The sequence below is a fragment of the Sminthopsis crassicaudata genome, chromosome 4 (genome assembly GCF_048593235.1).
Source record: "Sminthopsis crassicaudata isolate SCR6 chromosome 4, ASM4859323v1, whole genome shotgun sequence".
Taxonomy (NCBI): Eukaryota; Metazoa; Chordata; class Mammalia; order Dasyuromorphia; family Dasyuridae; genus Sminthopsis; species Sminthopsis crassicaudata.
Genome location: NC_133620.1, coordinates 280,904,170 through 280,924,145, shown reverse-complemented (window position 1 = coordinate 280,924,145; position 19,976 = coordinate 280,904,170). Strand labels below are relative to the sequence as shown.

The following is a 19,976-nucleotide window of genomic DNA, read 5'->3' as shown; positions in this document are numbered from 1 at the left end:
CACTTGTTAATCTATGTCTCCATGAAGGAAGAAGTTGGATTCCAGCTTCTTCCTAAAGTCCTTATCCACATCCAGGAGACTCCCAATGAAGAATGACTAGAACTATATGTGTCTTCTCTTAAAGCTAGCAACCAGAAACAAGCTCTCTCTTCTCTCAAGTGCTCAACATCTCCAGCCCTCACTCATACATGAAGGCTGAAAAGTAATTCTTTCCACTGTTTTAAAAGCTTACAGTCTTTAAACTGGAAATTTTCCCAAATTCAAATCTGATCTTAGACACTTACCACCTGAGTAACCTTGGTTAAGTCATTTAACTCTACCTCAGTTTCCCCATCTATAAAATGAGTTGAAAATGACAAATTACATCAGTATCTTCACCAAGAAAACCTCCAATATTTTCACGGTTAGACATGATTGAAACAAATGAATAATAGCAAGAAATTATCCATGAGTTGTATAGCCAATATAAGTTATAGCTGGAACTTGCTCCTAGGTCATCTTGACTCACAGGACTGCTTTCTAAAGCAGGGATTTTTAAACTTTTCCATTTGTGACCCTTTTTCACCTGAGAAATTTTTATGTGACCTCATCTCAAATCTGAGCCAAGGTTTCTGGCAGTATTCCACTATGTACAGTGCAAAGTGCACATGTTGTGTATTCAGAACCAATGCTGCAGAGAAGTCACCATGCAACAGAGGCAAGTTCTGCCAGAAACATCTCAGCTTCATTATGTGTTTGATTTTGAATTAATTTTTGGCCAGTGCATTCAGAAACCTTTTATTGTAGTCATTTTTTTGTGATCCACACATTCAGTTATATCCCTATATGGGGATTATGACTCACACTTTAAGAAGCATTGCTCTATAGTATGCTACCTCTTATACTGTCTCTTTTGTATTTTCATTGTTTTTTATTTCTTAAAATTTTATTTATTTTATTCTCAATTTCAGAAGTAAAACAAATAAGTGTGGGATAGCTATGACCCCAACCCAAATTAAATTCAGAGACTCTCAAGGTAGAAAAGCAAAAAAGGATTTATTATGATCTTGTGAGAAAGGGCGACTCCTAACAGATAAGGTGTCATCAGTAAAGAAGTTAAAACTGCAAAAACTCCAAAACATAAAACTATATAGACCCTAATCAGAAGACCCCACCACCACTTAAGATCTTTTCTTCCATTGTCTGGGGGAGTCCAAACTTATACCCTAAACAAGGGAAATCTATCCCAGAAACAAAAAAAAAATACTAGTAAATAACAAAATAATAAACTTTTACCCATTAAGTACTTAATGATAATTAAGAGGGGGAAGATAGGAAGGAAATGTTTGTTTATCTAAGATAGTCAGAATACCTACAGCTTTTAGCTATAGCTGAACTTTTTTTTATTGAAAAGTCTCAAGTCCCAATTAAAGTATATATAGCTCAAGGCCTCATTCTTATGACTGGTCTGCACTCAGTTTATCCCATTCAAATATTTCCATAAAGTAGTGGAATTTTTAAAAATGATTGTACACAAAACTGCAAATCTATTATATTCAATTTGCTTTTTTTAAAAAAAAAATACATATTGGGGGCAGCTAAGTGGCGCAGTGGATAGAGCACTAGCCTTGAATTCAGGAGGACCTAAGTTCAAATCTGGTCTCAGACACTTAACACTTCCTAGCTGTGTGACCCTGGGCAAGGCACTTAACCCCAGCCTCAAAAAAAAAAATTTATATATATATATTAAAGTTATTATGTAATTTTCTTCCCCTCCTCTTTTCTTCCCTTCTCCCCATTTTTAGACTCAAATATGTTTGTGTGTATATACTCTCTCACATATATACACATATGTAAAATCATTCTATATACATGCTTCTATTTATCAGCTATTTCTCTGTATATAGATAGCATTTTTCTTCATATGTATGAGTGAGACAAGGTAAAGTTTTCTCAAAAAGTCTATGAGATAAAGTAGGTCAGATCTTAGGCCTAACCATATGATTCATATTCCCAGAGGTCAGCAGAACCTGAAGGTCAGGCCTTGGGCCCAGGTTACAGGAAGTCAAATGATCTCTAGGTCTAGAGGTCTCTAAAAGTCAGACCCTAGGTCAGCTTTAGGAAGCCATGTGACTCACAGGAAGCAGACAACATTAGTGACCATCGGTCAATGATGGTTACTTCCTTTTAGTCTATCCAATGAAAAGGCTTGGTCTTTTGCTATTAAGCCAGCTTTACTATTTCCTGGTGGTCATGTCTAGCACATATTGAGAGCTGAGATGCTTCCCCAAATTAGCTAATTTGGGGAAGGGGGTCTATTACCCATCCCACACATATGCTTTGTAGTTAATTTGGGTTTTTGTAATAGTAAAAATGATTTAATCACCCAAAGTTGTTCTTAAAAACAATATTGTTGTTACTGTATGCAACATTCTCTTGGTTCTTTTCATTTTACACTATATTGTTTCATGTTAGTCTATCCACATATTTACTTTATCTCATATTTTATATTTATATATCTATTTGAATTGCTTCTTCCCAATAAAATACAAGCCCCTTGAAAGCATGTTGTTTAGTCTCTGTATCCACAGTGTCTAGTAGAGTGTCTGAAACACAGTAGGTACTTCATAAGTATTTTTTCAAATGAATGGAGTCAAATCAAACTGCCTTAAGTGTATTTGCTCCATAAACATTTGTTGAATTGAATTGAATTGAGTTGACTGCTGAGGCAGAGGAATCTTTGGACTCCAGCCCAGGAAGAAGAAGAGTCAGAAGGGTAAATATGCATTAAGGAAAGCAACATGAAGATTAAGTGATTAGCAGGAATGTGGGTCCTGCTGGGAAAATCTTGCCAAATGTGACATCTTTACATTAGACAGGGATGGTTTACTTCCACTCAGAGCAACAGCTCACAGCTAGAATGTCAGCTCTCTATTATTTGTTTGTGGCTCATATTTAGGGAGATACACTTAGTCCCATCCATTCTCTTTCCCCTCCACACTTTGCACAATCTAATCCCTTCCCCCTCCATAACCACCTCACTAAGAAGAGGTTTCACTTGATTGGACTCAGCAAAATCATTCTCTCTCCTCCTCCTCCCATACAAGGTACACACAAAAACAGACACATCACAGTTTCATCTCAGATTTGCCTTCAATCCCAAAAACAAAACAAAACAAACAAACCTGAATTAAAGAATATCAATCATCAGAGGAAATAAATTCTAAAATGCATTCCAGTACAAAGGAAAAAAAAAAAGCAAGATGATTCAGCAAACAAAACCTAAAGTCTTTGGGTTTTGGTCCAAACTCCATCAATTATTAACTATGTAATGCTGAGTAGGTCATTTCTTCTTGTGTCTCATTTTCCTCATCTGTAAAATAAAGATGGTAAGATTGTTATCAATTAACAGCTATTTATTGAATTTCATCAGTGTATTTTAAACTGTTAGACACAAGAGAAGTCAAAAAATTATGAGTATATTGTCTCATTATTGTCATTCTCTTAGATGATGTTATTGATTGTGTCTGTGATTTGTTGTTTTACTCATTCATTCTTTAGGATTAGATTATTTAGTTTCCCATTAATATTTAGTCTATTTTCCCCTGGCCTTTCATTGCCTGTGATTTTTATTACATCATGGTCTGAAAAAAAATGCATTTACTATTTCTGCCTTTCTGTATTTGATTTTGAGGTTTTTATGTTTTACTACATGGTTAATTTTTGTATAAATTCCATGAACTTCCGAGAAAAAAAAATATAATCCTTTCTGTCTCCATTCAATTTTCTCCAAAGTCTGTAATACCTAACTTTTCTAAAATTCTATTTACCTCCTTAACTTCTTTCTTTTATTTTGCAGTTAGATTTATCTAGTTCTGAGAGAGCAAGGTTGAGTTCCCCCACTAGCATAGTTTTGCTGTCTATTTCTTCTCGCAGCTCTTTTAACTCCTCTTCTAAGAACTTGGATACTATATCACTTGGTGCATTTAGTATTGATATTGCTTCATTATCTATGTTATCTTTCAGCAAGATATAGTTTGCTTCCTTATCTCTTTTAATTAGATCAATTATTGCTTTTGCTTGATCTGAGATCAGGCTCCCTACCCCTGTTTTTTTTTACTTCACCTGAAGCATAATAAATTTTGCTTCAGGCTTTTACCTTTACCCTGTATGTATAACTCTGCTTTAAATGTGTTTCTTGTTAAAAATAAAAAAAAAACATATAATAAGTAAGATTCTGGCTTTTAATCCAGTCTGCTATCCACTTCTGTTTTATGGAAGTTTACCTCTCAGATCTATGGAGAAGGAAGGAATTTGTGATCAAAGAAGAACTGGAACTCATTATTGAACACTTAATAGATATTTTTTAATTATATTAAGTTGAAACATTTTTGTACCAACAAAACTAATGCATTAGAAGGGAAGCAATAAATTGGGAAAACATTTTTACATTTAAGGGTTCTGATAAAGACCTCACTTCTAAAATATATTAAGAATTGACTCAAATTTATAAGAATTCAAGCCATTCTCCAATTGATAAAAGGCCAAAGGATATAAGCAGACAATTTTCAGATGAAGAAATTGAAACTATTTGTAGTCACATGAAAAAGGTGCTCCAAATCATTATTGACCAGAGAAATGCAAATTAAGACAACTCTGAGATACCACTACACAACTCTCAGATGGGCTAAGATGACAGGAAAAGATAATGATGAATGTTGGAAGGGATGTGGGAAAACTGGGACACTGATACATTGTTGGTAGAACTGTGAACAGATCCAACCATTCTGGAGAGCAATTTGGAATTATGCTCAAATTGTACATACCCTTTGACTCAGCAGGGTCTCTACTGGGATATCTTAAGGGATCTTAAAAGAGAGGGAAAGGGACTCACATGTGCAAAAACATTATGACAGCCCTTTTTGTAGTGGCTAGAAAATGAATGGATGCCCATCAGTTGGAGAATGGTTGAATAAATTATGATATATGAATGTTATGGAATATTATTGTTCTGTAAGAAATGACCAAAAGGATGATTTTAGAGAAGCCTGGAAAGACTTACATGAATTGATGCTAAGTAAAAGGAGAAGAACCAAGAGATTATTATACACAATAATAAGACTATAAGATGGTCAATTCTGATTGACATGGTTCTCTTTAACAATGAGATGATTCAAACCAATTCCAATTGTTGAGTATGAAGAGAGCCATCTACACCCAGAGAGAGGACTATGGGGACTAAGTTTGGACCACATAGCATTTTCACTCTTTCTGTTATTGTTTGCTTTCATTTTGTTTTCTTTCTCAGTTTTTTTTTTCTTTCTTGATCCTATTTTTCTTGTGCAGCAAGATAACTTTATAACTATGTATACATATATTGGATTTAACATATATTTTAACATATTTAACATGCATTGGACTACTTGCCCTCTAGGGGAGGAGGTGGGAGGAAGGAGGGGAAAATTTGGAACAGAAGGTTTTGCAAGGGTCAATGTTGAAAAATTATTTATGCATTTTGTATTTTGTATTTTGTAAATAAAATGTTTTAATAAAATAAAAAAATTAAAAAGACATTTTGGATAAAAATAAAATATGGTAAATTTGGATAAAAATATGGTAAAACATGATTCTCCAGATTTGGTCGGACTAGTTCAGACACACAATTCAAGACTGTTAAGTGTCTTTAATGTGAATTAATAAAGTCCTTTTGGTCTACTGTATCATAATGTTAAGTCATAATCTATCTACTGAAAACCCAGATTTTTCCTCATTTATGCCTATTAAGTTTAGTTCTATTAATTTTTTTCCAACCTCCTAACTTATTAAGACATTTTGGAGACTATCTCTGTCATCCAACATACCCATTCCAATTTTGAATCTTCTTTGTATCTATCTCACAGAATTGTTGCACTGATTAAATGAAATAACATATATAATGTGAACCTAAAAGTGTTATATAAATATCAATTATTATTATTATTATTATCTAAAATATCAAAAAATGTCAAAGTATATGAAGGGAAAGATATCAAAGGGATTCCCCCAAATCTGAACTTATTATTGAGAGATAGAAAGAGAGAGACACACGGAGTATGACAGAGACAGAAACGGACAGAGAAAGACAGAGACAGACAGAGACAGAGAAAGAGATACCATTATAGAATCTGAAGGACATAGTCCATTGTAAATATTGTGGATGATTTTCCCACTAATCCAGAGACTATCATTTGACCCTGGCACCAGACATACTGAAAAAAAATCTTTCCCTAGATAACTATACTCTGAAACCTGCTAATTCACATCACATTTTCATATTTCTTTTCCCCTTTGTGCAACCTAAAGATCTTTGGATCTTTGGATGAAGAATAATTTACAGAGACATTGAGGGCATTTTTGTTAAGGATTTTAAGAAGGAATAAGTAAATCTTTACAAGTGATATTCCACAGCATACCACAACTTTACTATCTCACAATTAACTGAAATATAGAGGGAATTTGAGATCCCACTGTGCTTTTTTTTGTCAACTATAAAAAAGCACTTGATTTTTTTAAAAACTAAAAGGCCCTTTTTAAAAACAAACTGTCTCTATAAATTTATATTTCAAAATCAAAAAAAGGATCCTCAAAGGATTGGGAAAAAACTGAGCAACTTTGTTCTATAATTGATGTGATTATTAATATCAATCAAGATACAAAATAGGGAAATGTAGCCTTCCAAAAGAGTTCAGCATTGTCATGGAAGATTTCCAGTGAAGAATCCAAGTTAAAGAAGAATTCCCCTTTTATGGTGAAGATTTTTTGAGCAAAACATTGTTGTAAATGCATCAAGCCTCAGGACCTTTCAGTCTTCTAATTATATGCAAACTCAAACAAGAGTTTGTTCTAACAGTCCAAGCAGGAAAAAAAGAATGTCTATTCTCCAGATTACAGACTTACAATTTATAGATGATTTCTGAGAGGTAAATATTCACACTGAATGGTTAACATCAGTATTCATATCTTGGACAGACATAACTATACCACAAGTCAGGACCAGAATTAAATAGGAATAAAAGAATAAGTTGAATTATTTGTAAGAAACTGCAAAACTACTTTAATAACACTATAGAATCCTTATGCAAAGCTTCTAAAGAGTTTAGCATACTTGAATGGATTGTGGGTAGACTACACATTACTATCCTGGGGATTAAGAGAAATTTTCTTTCCCATGCTAACTATGGGGACATTAAAATAGCAAGAATCTACTCATCTTGAAGTACTTGTTCCCCAAATCTAAAATAATAAGACACTGTAATCTGATTACTATATGTCCATCCAATTCCTAACTTTTTATCTCCTCCCAATATTGTGTACTTTTATTAGTCTTCTAAATTTGTACTACCCTCCTTTTGCTTTTCTGTAGTCTCAAATGATAATAAATTATGTACCCCTATCTCAGTTTAGAGAATTGGCTCTGAGATTAACAATGGAGCTAATTTGCACCTTTATGGTTCAGGTTTTCTTTTGTGGCTACAAGTTATAACAATAACCTTGACTAAACCAAAAAATACAGAAATTAGGTGAGTTCTTCAAAAAATCCAAACCTTTTCCAAGAAACAAAATCTCATAATGTTAGTAATAATATTAGTACTAATAACTTTCAATAAACTTGTAGAGTTGTAAATTATGGAATACTGCATCCTACAAGGAATACAAAGGAATTATCAATCAAAGGCAATAGAGAGGTATATATCAATCAGTCAACAAGCATTTGTTAGTCACTTATGTGCCATTTACTGTGCAAAGCATTAGACTATCAATACAGACAAAAAGAAAGCTAGTCCCTATTCTCAAGAAACTTTTATTCTAACAAAGAAAATAATACATAAAAGAAAGCTGAAATAGGAATGAAAGATAGTCACCTGGCAATGGAATACGATGTCCAGAAGACATCCAGAGGAATGCAGATTGGTTGGAAATGAAGAGGAGGATAGCCTGGAAGTTCTTTTTAAAGGGATGTTCTAAGAAGGAATCATTACTCAGAGAGTGGGGCCCCAGGCGCAGACAGTATTTCAAGGTCTGAATGGCAGGGCTAAAATGAACATTCAGTTGGATGTGAACTATAACATAGAATAATAAAGAATTGCAAAAAGAATGAAATGAGATAACATGAGTAAAGCACTTAAAGCATGATATAAAATGCTAATTTTATTATTATTATTGATAATGATGGTGAAAAATAATATTAATAGGAACTGGAGTAAAGAATAACAACAGAAAAATATAAAATCAAAGAGTGTGTTCTAATTGTGTGACAAAATCAAGAGATGACTCATGAATAGCCTGTGGTATTCAATTAGCTTCTCTGCAATGTCAAGAGAAATCCAGAAGTATGTACCAGACTGTCCAAGAACTCTTCTCCTAAAAGGAGCAGGCTGCCAGGGTCATACTTACCAGTCTTTGGAGTCCACCCGGATAAACACAGAGACGAGCAGATCAGGAGGTGCAGGCAGTTTTTCTTTATTCAGAGATCATCTCAGCAAGTTAAGCAGGAAGCAAAAGTGAGAGTTCAGCTCAAAGCCATCTATTTATGCTTCCTCTCTTCTGGGATTACCTGTGCCAAGCCACTTGGGATAATGCCATAGGTGGAACACCGGAAAGGAGGTGTATGTAGTTGACAATGCACCAAAGGAGGAGATCTAGCAAGAGGACACACCCCTCGCTACCTTAAGGAGCCTTTCAGCTTCCTATACCTCTGTGTGGCACAATCTCCTTCCTCAAAGTCGCACTCTTTCTACTTCCTGGGTCCCACCCTGCCCAAACTGAAATGCTATGTGACATATAAGGCTATATGGCTAATCTTTAAGAGAGGAATGTCCCTAACAGGAGTGTATGTTGTTTAACATTGGCTGGCGCAACTGTAGCTGACTTGTGGGACTATGTAGACAAGAGCTACAGAAAAATGGCAAGAAAGGCTAGATTGTGATCTGCATTTTTAGAGGGAATATTCACATTTATTGAAATCAGGGGAATATTTTAATATTGTAGTTGACATCAGGGATCCCTTGAGTATATCATGGAAGAGTAGATCAATAAAGAATAGAAGGTGAGTGGATAAGGAATAAGCTGGATTAAAATGGGGTACAGAAAGAGATAGCAGGAGAAAAGAAGTTTTTACCTTAGTGGACAGGGATTTGGAATCAACATGGGTTAAGAATTTATAATGTGGAAATGGAATTCTCTAATCCAGAGTATAAAAAAAAAATAGTTTGGAGTAGCTTCTCTATTCTTTTTGCTTTTTTCAACATAATTCTTGAGAAGAGCTGGTGCCAAATACAGGAATATAGAGGGTTATAGAAACTTAAAGAGTTGTAGATGAAGTTGCCCTAATCCCAGGGAGTTTTTTGTTATTTGTCTCTATCATCTCTTTTTGCCATAAAATTAAAGCTCTGGTGCTATGGCTGAGGTCAAAGATGCTATTGTAGGTGAAAGTAGTGGTATTGCCTCTCAGAGATCACTCCCTCAGCTTTGATTTATTCAGTGAGTTTGTACTCAGGGGAAATAATATGAAATTACTGTGAAAAGTAAAAATATATCAAGGGCCTACTGTTTTACATGTATGAGTTATTTTGTCCATATGTGCTCCCCATATGTGTATCCTTTTGAATTTGTGTGTTCTCTCTTCCTACTGATGCTGTTCACATTTGTGAGGAGGGAACCCAGGTTGTCAAAAAATGTATTGTTACTGTTGTTCATGCCATGATATTTTAATAAATATTTTTCCATTGAGTTTAATAGTGTCAAGTGTTTGATTATTAAAAGCAAGAATATCTGTTGGGGCTTTTGAGCTATAATTTAAGTAAATAGACTGAGTGAGTACATTGAATCTGGTCTCTTGAAAAACATATTTTGAATTCAATTGGAGGAGAGGAGTAGCAGTAGTTGTAGAATGAGTGTTATGTACATTCAAAACAAATAGAAGGTAATTTGGTATGGGCACTCACAACTTGGGAGAACCAGAAAAAGCCTCCTACATATGGCATTTTATGATACTGGGCAAGACACTTCACTTTTCTGAAACTGAATTTCTTTTATAAAATTAAGATAATAATGTTTTTAGTGCTACATCCATGAGGTTGTATAACTTATAAAGTCTATAAAGAAATTTGCTGATTTTAAAGAATTATATAAATATAAGTTAATATATAATTTTACAAGTAATTGTCCTTGTTTAGGTTTTAGGTCTTGACTACAGATTTCTCTGTTAGTCTGTCTCTGTCTGTTTGTCCCTGTCCATCAGAATTGTGAAAGAATCCAACCATTCTGGAGAGCAATCTGGAATTATGCCCAAAAAGTTATCAAATTATGCATACCCTTTGATCCAGCAGTGCTACTACTGGGCTTATATTCCCAAAGAGATACTAAAAGGGACCTGTAAGTGCCAAAATGTTTGTGGCAGCCCTTTTTGTAGTGGCTAAAAACTGGAAACTGATTGGATGCCCATCATTTGGAGAATGGTTGGGTAAATTGTGGTATATGAATGTTAGAGAAAAAATGACCAGCAGGAGGAATACAGAGAGGCCTGGAGAGACTTACATGAACGGATGCTGAGTGAAATGAGCAGAACCAGGAGATCATTATACACTTCAATAACAATACTATATGAGGATATATTTGGATGGAAGTGGAGATCTTTGACAAAAAGAAGATCTAATCCAGTTCCAATTGATCAATGATGGACAGAATCAGCTACACCCAGAAAAGGAACACTGGGAAATGAGTGTGAACTGTTTGCATTCTTGTTTTTGCTTTCTGAATCCAATTCTTCTGAAGTACCCAGGGGAGAGAAAAACAAGGCAGCCAAAATAATGAAAATTTATGAGTGTTTCTTGCTAGCTAGCCACTGCATCTCACCAGAACAGGGGGGTCAGCAAATGAGTGGTCTCAGGGTCACATATTTATACAAAGAAGAGAGAGATATCAAAATGTTTCTTGATAACTTTGTCATAATAAAGGAATTTCTATTCTAAACAGGAGGCAAAAAAAAGTTATCACTCTAAGGGGGTCATTCTCAGGCAGCACCAAGCTTTTCAGGTTTCAAGGTTTCAGGGCAGTACATCTAGGTTGTTAAAATACCATCTGAAGTAGGGAGTGACGAACTAATAATAAACTTCTAACTACAAAGATTCAAGATTATGTTTTTCATGGTTCCATTTGGGGTGCTTTTCCACTTCATTCCCCCTTTTTTGGAGAACATCAGAGACTGGACTTATCAGAGGCCAGGGGAGAGTAAGTGACCCTGGCAATAAACAACTTAACAGCCTGGATCCTCTTCCTGATATATGTTGTTAAACAATTAATTAGGCAAGGGGCCCATCAAGAAGGTCACAAGAGAGGTTACCCAGGGGGAGCAATTGAAAAGTGACTGGGACCAAGACATTGATTAGCATTGAGACATCTCCAGGTTCTTGATCCACTGTCTAATTGCAGAGAGGAACTCTTTTATCACCCCAGAGTTGTTAGCATAGAAATAGCGAGCTGCTCCAAGGGCCATACATACCTCTCCTTGCCTTACCTAATAGACCAAAATGTTCTTCAGCTCCTTCCTCAGAATACAGAAAGACCTGAGGGAGCACATACACAAGCAGGCAAAGCTCCAGGGATTCTTCCAAGGCCAAAGCGAATTCACTGATACCAGGAGTTAATCCCATAGTGCATGCAAAGGTAGAACCCTGTCAGGTCCGTATTAGGGAATTTACAGTATTTTTGTCTGGGGGAACCTCGGTAACCACTACACGGTGCTTTTTGTATGGGGAGTGCTCCAGATTATAACCTTCTGATTTGATGCACCTGCCTCACCCTCCCTCCCAAAGTTAATCTGGGAACGTGGGCAGTGCACTCTGGGGGCAGATCCTTAGCATAGAGAGATTCAGGGTGGAGGGGGCCTCTGTCCCCCAGGTGGCGCCTATGCCCACAAGATGGTGAGTGGGGGTCTAGGCAGAGCCAGCAGCTTGTGGTGAGGGTGGGGCTGGTCAGGTTTATCAGCCGGTGTGTTCCAGCAAGGGCTGACATGAAGGTCTCATAGGGACTCAGTGGTCCTCCGGGGAGTGGAGGCTGAGGGGGTGTTGTTGTGGTTTCCCTCTCCAGACGAGAAGTGGTCATGGCTGGTCTCAGGGGTAAATGAGGGGGATTAATAACTGCATTAGGGCCTATGGGGATGTTTTCCCTCTGCAGGGTCCTTCTTTGGATTGTGAGCAGGGCTCCCAAATCTCTTCCTGCTGCATAAAACCTGATACCCCAGGTCCTTCCCAAGATCTGGCATAGGTCCAGATAGAACCATGACTGCCCATAAGTATCATTTCAGGCCTCTACATCCCCCGGTAGTTCATATTAAGGTCCACACATATCTGTGGGGAGAATAGTGGCTGGGCTTCCCCAATAGCAGGGAAAGCAAGAGGGAGGTTCAGACCACAAAAGGGGATAAGATACAAAAACGCCATCTTCCTGAGTCAGGTCCTGCAGAAGTGCCAGGAGCAGGGCAAGGCCTCACATGCGAACGATGGATCCAAGCCTTCCGGTGGGCCACCTTCACTGCTGAAGGATTGGAGAGGATGATCTGGTGAGGGCTGGTCCAGTGGGGTTCCAATGCAGAGCCATGAGGAAATTTTCTGGTCAGGATCCAATCCTCCAGGTGGAGGTCCGGTCCAGCAGGCTGGGGTGGGAGAGGCTGGGCAGGGGTGAGATTGAGAGCTCTGACTAATGTCCAGGTGTCCTAGAGAGCTTGTAGGGACTTGAAAAGGAAATCATTAGCAACATCATAAAAGCTGTCCTGCACCATGTGGGGAAGGATGGGGGTGGAGCACCGAATAAGCTCCTACCCAGGTCTCATCAGTTCCCAGCCTGGGCTTAGAAATGTGCTCTTTAAGTGTCCTGGTCATACCTTCTCCCTAACCTGAACCCTGTGGTCTATGGCACAGTGCAGGGCCCTTGAACCCGAACTTCCATGTCTGTGAAATCAATTTCCCAGTGTTCCCTGGGTGTGAGCCTTCAGGAGTGCAGGGAAGGCACAGTGGGGGGATGGGCAGGGTTTGCTTTGGCACAGGTCAGGCAGCAATCTCACTGAAGGATTCCATTCCAGGTGAGAAAAAGAAACGGCAGAGCAGATTATTATAAGGGAGTCCCCCCTAATTGAGTTAGAGAGTACAGTTTTGAAACAAGGATAGCACAAGGCTTTTGGAAGATTCACATGTCCTTCTGAAGGGCACTGCCAGCCCTGGCCATCAGCTGGGCCAGGAGGATCTCGAGACCCGTAGGAGTGTTGGTTGTCCATAGGTTTCATTGAACTCCCCCTTATCTGGAGTTGGCACATGTACAAGTAACTAGCCTTAAGTTATATCAGTCCTAATGAACAGGAGGGGGGGTTTGCAAACAGGGGGACTGAGGTAATTTAAGGAAACTGAGGTAGGGCCATTCAAGGAACTGTGACTCAGACTCTGCTTATAGAGCAGCAGGGCTCAAGACAGTCATGCTGCCCATTCAGAGGGGCAGCCCACTCCAGGGGAGAAAGGTGAGGCCTGGAGTAGCTCCACCTGTCCCCGCCCAGGATACAGATTTCTGAGGAGAGCTATGAGAGTATGCACAGTTTGACCAGCAAAGCAGGCAAACTCCGAACTTTAGAGGCCTGAAATGTCCTTGGAGACGGCTGAGGTACTAGTTAAGAACCTGAGATTACAGGACTGGAGACTGCCAAGTCTCAAGGTGCCTGATTTCTGATTGTTTTAAAAAAAAAATGCCAAACACTGAGTCTGCCAGAGCAACTCCAACAAAATAAGGGGTTTCAAAGTTTAAAGCATAACCAACAGTCACATTCCAGTAGGTTTAAGCAAGGAGTAAAAACCAAAAAGGACTGCTTAAAGGACTTCTAATTCAATCTGAACTAGTGAGATAGGGGGATCCCATTCTTCCTCTTTCCCCAATTTCCTATCTCTTCTTCTCTCCCTTTTCTCTTAGGCAAATGGAATCATCCAAAAAAAAAAAAAAAAAGCAAATAAATTGTCAAATAACCATCCCACATATAAATCCCAAGAGTAAATTCCTATACATATCACAGTAGGGTTTCCTAAAAATCATTCAAACATAACAGCAGGAGTTACACAATTTTAACAATTTCCATCCCAATCTCAACACACAGTAATAAATGACTCATTCATGGTTTAACAGTCATTTATCAACCATTTTCCAATTCCCCATATCAGTCTATCAGGGGCAGGGGGTGGAGCATCTCATCCAAAAACTGCTTCAAGCTGATTAGGGGTGAAGATAGTCTGAGATAGAAGGAGTGGTCCACAAGAACTGCTGAAAGATGTGGGGAGGCCAAAATAGACTAGCCAGCAGCTGCCCATGGAAAGAAACATGCTTGTCTCACAGGACAGCCAAATGGCTATCAGCTGTAGTCCCAATAAAAACAGCAGTTAGGTTTCACAGACCACTGTTAATTGTCCTCTCTCATCATTTAGAAACCTTAAAAACCTGAATATCCTAGGACACAAATGTGTAGATGACCAGGCTAAACACTCATTTACCTAAGTATTCAAGATATAATGATTACATATAACCAGATTGGAAACCAGCAAGGTATGACATAATTGAATTGCATTAACAAGTTCTACTGTCCATTGGCTCCTATTAAGCACAGGAGGAGAAAAAAATGCAGAAATATGACTATAACATAATATAAAAACTGATCCTTCAGCACATACAGGACACAGGATAAAGTAGCCTTAATTCAGTTATACTCCAGGTAATTGTTCCACTAACTATCAGAGGGTGGAGCTTAAAAACTCCCTATAAATATTAATTACAAGCCCAAGAAATTTTACCTCCAATAACAAATTCCAATGAACAAAGTTGCAGATAGATCCCAAACAGGTATTTACCATGACTTTAGATTGATAACATAAGAAATTTGTCCCAGTAAGTTTGCAACTCATCATTCATATCTAAGTAAGGCAATGTCATAAGTCTAACATTACACAAATCATTTTGCTTTAAAATACCTAATACATAGAAAAATTCCAAATTACATAATGCCTATAACAGAAGCATGTTCAAAAGGCCAAAAAACTATTATTTTCAGAAGTCCTTTAAATGATGGGCATACAATCAGTACAATCGATTAAAATTTATACAGAATATCCTAATACCACATAAAAGAATCTCAGATCCTTTAAAACATTAATTAAACTTTTAAAAATAACTTTACCAAATTATAGATCACATTTATGACTATATTTCTTAACCAAGGAAATCATGTATCTAAAAATAAAAACAAAAATAAATGTAGGCTGTCTCTTTAAAATCACAGTTGCTTCTGTCAGCCAGCTGAAACTTGATAAAAAAGGCTGGAACACACTTAGTGGAGGGGGGAAAGAGGGAGAAAGGAAGGTGAGCTAAATCTGCCCAAAAGATTCCCTCCTGCTCCCACTCAAGCTTCCCCACACAGAAATCCTTCCATTAAAACTCTTCCTTTTTTTTCTTCCTACTTAACTCTTCTCTTTCTTCACTCCTAAAACCCTTCAAACTTACAGCTGCTCCTACAAATCAATCTTTCATAAATCACCATAATTCTCCTTTCCTTTTCCTTTCAGAAGTTTTAAGATTCACAATACAGTAAATAGCTAAATAATTCCATAAAACCCACATGTCCAGCAAATATAACCCATAATTTTAACAATTTACCCAATGTTTCAGATGCAAATCAAATAGTTTTTTTGAAGTTTTCCTTCCTTCTGCTTGAGTGTTTCAAGGCCACTAGTATAAACTTCTTTTTCCCAGGCAGCATTAAGCAGATAAGGTTTTATTGCCGTTACTCCTCTCTAGCAGACTTTGAAAACCTGCTTTTCAGGGAAAACTTCCCCACCAGTTTAAAATAGTCAAGTTTTTGTTATTTTACTTACAAATTAGTACAACAGGTTAAAACATTTAAAATTAAAAAAAAAAAAATTATACCAAGCATAGTTGCAACCAATTGCCAAATTTCTTAACCATTGTTCTTAAAACTTAACAGAGCTCTTTAAATCAACACAACAGAAAGATAAGTCACAGACACAGAACAAAATTCACACAGACATAGGAGCACAATTATAACATTAAACAAACATTTAACATATACAGAGTAGGGGCTATTCAAAAATCATAGAATATCCCTGAGGGAAGTTGTTGCAGCTCTAGAGTCTTCCCTCCCAGAATCCAAACGGAGCTTTTTAGGCTTCCTAGCTTCACTTTGGTGCATTCCTCTGCCTTCACAGAGAATGCCCAGAGAACCAGATAGTGCCAAAAGGCACTCAGAACCAGAGTTGTGCCACTGGCACACAGAACCATATAGACACAAGTACACTTAAACACAAAGAGACAGTAGACAAACAATTCCGGAACACAACAGACAACCAAACCAGCAGGGTACTCTGACAGCGTCCTGGGGAGGCCCATAGGCCCTACTCAATGCCGTGTCCAGCATAACGACTTATGATCCAGGAGTACTCACCCAGAAACAAACAGGTTCCCAGAATGCTCAAAACCAATTGAGTCAAATTTATGTCTCCTTTCCTGGTCCACAAGAGTGGATGACTGACGTCTGATGCCAAGGAACATCTCTCATTGGCCACCCTCTAGAGACGGCATTCCCCCCTTGCTCTCCAAGGGAAAGGGACTGGCTGTCAAAACAGAGCCAATGGCTATCTCGCTGGGGCCTCCAAATGAAGTACCCAAGCGAGAGGAAAAACAGGGCAGCCAAAATAATGAAAATTTATGAGCGTTTCTTGCTAGCTAGCGACTGCACCCCACCAGAACAGGGGGGTCAGCAAATGAGTGGTCTCAGGGTCACATATTTATACAAAGAAGAGAGAGACATCAAAATGTTTCTTGATACATTTGTCTTAATAAAGGAATTTCTATTCTAAACAGGAGGCAAAAAAAGTTATCACTCTAAGAGGGTCATTCTCAGGTACCACCATGCTTATCAGGTTTCAAGGTTTCAGGGCAGTACATCTGGGTTGTTAAAATACCATCTGCAGCAGGGAGTGAAGAACTAATAATAAACTTCTAACTACAAAGATTCAAGATTATATTTCTCATGGTCCCATTTGGGATGCTTTTCCACTTCAGTTCCTGTGCAACAAGAGAACTCTTTGGTTCTACACACATATATTGTATCTAAGATATACTATAACATAATTAACATATATAAGACTGCTTGCCCTCTAGGGGAGGGGATGGAGGGATGGAAGGGAAAAGTCAGAACAGAAGTGAATGCAAGGGATTAATGTTGTAAAAAATTACCTATGCATATGTACTGTCAAAAAAAGTTATAATAAAAAAGAATTGTCTTTTAATTAATAAAACAAACACTTATTAATCACTTAATATGTGCTAGATACTGTATATATAACAATATAAAGAAAAAGCAAAAAGAAAAGTCTCTGACCTCAAGAAATTTACATTCCATTGGGAGAAATAACATACACATATTCAATCTATAGAACTGAGGGAGATAGCATAAAAATTTGTAACCTGTCTACAGAAGGATCAGGATCAGTCTTCTACCCCATGCTCTACTGGTAGACTGGGTCCCCATAATCAAAGACACTATTATTTCTCTCAAAAGTTTTATAAGAACCATTGAAGGATTGAGGAATTTCCATTAATGCTGGCTTGGGTGCCCATCCAATCAATGTCTTCAATATTAATCACCAATAATTATTGTTCCATAAAATTTTGTCAGTTCTAGTTAGTGTTTTCCAGTATCATTTATTCAGATATATCAGCCTGATGTTATCAATAAGAAATAAATGCAATTACCTTTTACAAAGAGATATTTACTGAGAAGCTGTAGAAATGCAAATATTTTTTCCTAAAAAGGGGTATACTCTTCCACTTACTACTTTGATCCCTGAGTACAGTGGACTGAAACTTATAGCAGCTGCTACAAACATTGCTCTCCAAAATTTTACTTTAGAATCTCATACGACTGAAGGATGTCCTCTCTTTGCCCTTCTGGTCTATTCTAATTTCTCATCTGCTTTGTTGTGGCAACTACCATGGTCTCTGCCATGAACTTCTGGTGGTTCACAATATCACCACCTGGTCTTTTAATTCTCTTTCACTCAAGAACAGGAAAAAACAAGAGACAGAAGCAAATTGATAGAGGCTCCATATGTTCCTGGTCACATGTTGGCCTAGGTGGGAAGAATATAAGCCACTGGTGCTATTTCTCTGCCCATCTGGAAGTGATTTTTGTTTCTGTCACCACCAGGAAAGAGAATCTCTAATTTTGCCTGCTTGTGCTTTTTGTATGTACATCCCATTTCAATTCATTTGCCAAATTTTCTTCATCACTCAGTATGCAGACAAGAAACAGCCACAGAATACCTTAGCATGCTCCAAATTGAGTCAGCATTCATCCATTACCTGTCATCAAGCATCTCTAGTAACAGATTCCCAGGTATCCACATGGGTTGGCAAAAGACAAAACATAATGGTCTTATCAATTAGGTGGTGCAGAGGATAAAGTGATTGGCTTAGAGTCAGGAAGACTTGAGTTCCAATTCAGTCACATATTTACTAGCTGTTTGACCCTGGTCAAGCTACTTCACCTCTCTTTGCCTCAGTTTCTTCAATTGTAAAATGAGAATAATTATGGCACCCACCTCCCAGAGTTGTTATAGGGATCAAATGAGATAATTGCAAAATTATTTCACTGCTTAACAGTGGTTGCCACATAGTAAGTACCATATATACATATATATATATATATATATGTATATATACATATATATATATGTATATGTACATATTAGTTATTATTATTCTTATCCTTTTCTATTGGCTAGTAATCCATTATACGTGCAAAATAAAAATAGAATAGAATAGTTTTGGAGAGGAAGGTCTCATTTACTGGCAAGAAAATTGTCTGAAAGTTGACTCTGAGAATTTTTCTCTACTCCCAAGAGATAACAAAGGAAGGATGGGTAGGGTGAGAAGTGAATACCTTCATAGATGTGTAGAAACTGTAGGACTTCTGAGCTCAGCTTGTCATTTTGAGGGGTTGTCATAGTAGCTCTGTTGGGCATATATCCACTTCATTTAAACTCTCACTGATCTCATAAATACCTGGCCACATCAAAGTGAGATAAAAACAGACACAGCTGTCAGCACAATATAGTGGAGTGGCTCCATCTATCAATAGAGCTGTGCAGGTCAATGCCAATTCAAAAAATTCCAAGGTTGGGATCTACCTTGAGAACTGGTCATCTCTGTCTATAATCCAGAGTACTATATCTCCAGGGGAGTAGGTAAGGTAAAGGGTGGAGGGGAGAGAAGAGGCTGGCAAGACCTTGCCACTGCACTTACAGCAATCTTACTAGGTAAGTTGCATATGTTTTGATTCAGGTTATAGTTTCTGGCTCAGATATGATTATTGTGTGCTGTGTCCCTCACAGAATCTAATCTTTCCTCTCCCAGAGAAGTGAGAAAAGTGAGAAAATCCTAAACCAATTGGTGAAGCTGGTCTTATTTCAGCCAAATCAGTCTTCTTGCTGCTCCCAACAGCCCATTCCCCAATTCCATGCCTTTTATCCAGGCTATTCTCCATGTTTGCCACCCACTCCTCTCACCTCTGCCCCTTAGACTCACTAGCCTGATCCAAGATTAAGCTCAATTGCCACCTCCCACAGGAAGATTTTCCTAAAAGTTAATGCTTTCTCTTTCCTCAATTATCATTTTTATTCTTATCTATTCACATGCAGCAACCCACCCTTTAGGAGAATATAAGCTCCTTTGGGAAAGACTTTTTTTGTTGTTGTTGTTTTTTTGTTTTTGTTTCCACATCACCTAATAGAGAGCCTTTCTCATATCAGGTGCTTAATAAATGCTTATTGGGCTGGGATTGGAGATGAGATTATTCTTTTAGGCAAGTCTCTTGGATAGGATCTTAGATCACAGTGCCCTTTACCTGGCTGGGA

The 19,976-nt window shown here is 37.6% G+C and overlaps 1 long non-coding RNA gene across 1 annotated transcript; it reads right to left on the bottom strand.

The window, feature by feature from the left end:
• Positions 1 to 2,921: 2,921 nt before the first annotated feature.
• LOC141541271 (uncharacterized) lies at positions 2,922 to 8,608 on the bottom strand. Its single transcript, XR_012481718.1, has 3 exons — positions 8,413 to 8,608; positions 7,881 to 8,078; positions 2,922 to 3,352 (listed from the first exon to the last, which is right to left on the bottom strand). It is a non-coding gene; the product is annotated as an uncharacterized LOC141541271 (long non-coding RNA).
• Positions 8,609 to 19,976: the final 11,368 nt, after the last annotated feature.